Below are 2,767 nucleotides of genomic sequence, written 5' to 3' on the forward strand. Positions count from 1 at the left end.
CCTCCCCTCCCTTCACTTCCCTCTACCTAATCTAAGGTATTACTATTCTTCTCTATCATCCCCCCCAAATTATTGTAAATTAGCATACATGTATTAGAGAAAACCTTTGGCCTTTGGTTTTTGGGGATTGGTATACTTTGCTTAGCATGATATTCTCCAACTCCAACCATTTACTGGCAAATGCCATAATTTAATTCTTCTTAAACCTGAGTAATATTCCATTGAATATATATACTACATTTTCTTTATCCATTCATCTATTGAAGGACTGTTGGTTCCATGGTTTAGCTATTGTGAATTGAGCTGCTATAAACATTGTCTTGCAGATTCCACCAGCTCCTATGTACTGACAAAGTCACCCTTAGGGTGAGTATCCCCCTGTCAGAGGGCCACAGTCACCTGCTCTGGAGAAAATGTTCTAAAGCATATGTTCACTGGTATCAGCAAAAGCCAATTCAATCCCCTGAATGAGGACAGCAACTGGCCTTAAGGGATCCCTGACCAATTCTCAGGCTCCAGCTCAGAAAACACAGCCATCCTGACCATCAGCAGGGCCCAGGCTGGAGATGAGGCAGATTATTATTGTCAAAGGTGGGAGAGCAATCCTGAAACCGACAGTGACTCAGCAGATGGAGAAGTTAGACACAAACCCCTTTCTTTTCTGTATCACATTCTTATAACCCCCAGGACGACAGGTGTTCAAGTCATAAACTGGTCTTGCCGGCTAACTCAGATCTGAGACCCTAGGCTGCCCTTTCCTTCAGCATCTAGATAGGCTCTGCAGAGGGGACCAGGAGTGGATTTACAGGTGACATAATCAGGGTTTTCTGGTGTTTTTTTTTTTTCTTTAGGTGTGTGTCAGGGATAGAGGACCTGAGTGGAAGGACAGAAAGAAGGCATCATCTGACCTGTTCTGTTCCTTTTTCTTTTTTTTTCTGGAGGGGGTACTTGGGATTGAACTCAAGGCAGTCAACCATTTAGCCATATCTCCAGCTCTATTTTGTATTTTATTTTGAGAAGGGTCTCATTGAGTTGATAAGTGCCTCGCCATTGCTGAGGCTGGCTTTGAATATTTGATCCTCCTGTCTCAGACTTCCAGGCCTCTGGGACTTCATGTATGTGCCACTATGCCAGGCCTGACCTCTGTTCTTGATCCCTGAATTTACTTTTAGTGTAGACTGGGAAACTTGAGGTCCTTATGTCCCAGATTAGACCCAGGACTGCCCAGCTCTTGAAAAGTTCCTGGAGCCACAGATTCCTATGCAGAATCATATTTGCTGTGATTCTGAACACAGCGAACCAGTGTAGTGGTCCTTGTGATAGCCCTCTACAAGACCAACTACCCATTCCCACACAGAGAAAGAGAAACGTGGCTCTGCCTCTCTAGGGACCCAACTTCACCTAACTACAGACATCATAGCTTCAACCACCCTTTCAGCCACCAGGTGATCATGGTATGCCATGGTAAACTTCACGGGATATACAGTCATTAATACATTCATCCAAGTGCTTTATGCCATACCTGGAAAATTTCTCAACTGATGTTGCGCTTGTTAATAGTTCCTAGAAATGCCTAGGTAATGCAGAATTTCACACAGGCAAATTTCTTTTCAACAGACTATCCAGAAACATAGAATAAAGAAAATTCTGGGAAATATTTCAAAATATAAAGTACACAGTCCACCAACTGGTAATTGGAACCTACAAAATTTATAATCCACACAATGTCCAAAGAAAGATGATACCATGATCCATGTTCCCGTGAAACTATTCTTGTTAAAAGCATAAACATGGGCTGTGGTTGTGGCTCAGTGGGTAGGACACTAACTTTGCATGCCTAAAGCAGTGGGTTCAATCCTCAGCACCACATAAAATTTTTGATAAAATAAAGATATTGTGTCCATCTACAACTAAAAAATAAAATTTAAAAACCATAAACATGTTCACTCTTTCACCATAAGATTAGCCAAAAATCCTTTTTTTTGAATTTTGGGGGACATAATTCTTCTTAGAACTGATCCAAATTCCATTTTCAAACACTCATCTCAAAGACAAAGAAATAAAGTTAGCATGTCTTATGTTGGAAGATAAGAAGAAGAAGGGGGATGAGAAAACAGAAATATTTGGCTAAGCTGTATCTACATATTTATGTTAAATACTTGAAACTCCTTGTGATTGGTCCCAAGGTCATAGATGATACTCATTATGACTCTTCACTACGTATTCCTCATCACCTGAACCTTCCAGACACCACCATTCCCCAGTATGAGGACCGAGTGTTCATTCCTGACATCCCTAGTCCCTTTTCAGCCCTGCCTTAATAAGGATATGGTGACTTTCTATTTTTAATCAAGAACCATTGGTGAACAGAGGGCTGCCTACATTTGATCCATATTTTTTTATGCTATGGCTTTAATGTCTCAACCAACACTGAGGTTGAAATTCAGTTCACATTGTGAGATAGTTAGAGGGTAGAAATGTAATCTGACTATATATTTATTTATTTATTTATTTATTTATTGTTGGTTGTTCAAAACATTACATAGTTCTTGACATACCATATTTCACACTTTGATTCAAGTGGGTTATGAATTCCCATTTTTACCCCGTATACAGATTGCAGAATCATATCGGTTACACATCCACTGATTTACAAATTGCCATACTAGTGTCTGTTGTATCCTGCTGCCTTTCCTATCCTCTACTATCCCCCCTCCCCTCCCCTCCCATCTTCTCTCTCTACCCCATCTACTGTAATTCATTTCTC

Source organism: Marmota marmota, unplaced genomic scaffold (assembly GCF_001458135.2).
Source record: "Marmota marmota marmota unplaced genomic scaffold, marMar, whole genome shotgun sequence".
Taxonomy (NCBI): Eukaryota; Metazoa; Chordata; class Mammalia; order Rodentia; family Sciuridae; genus Marmota; species Marmota marmota.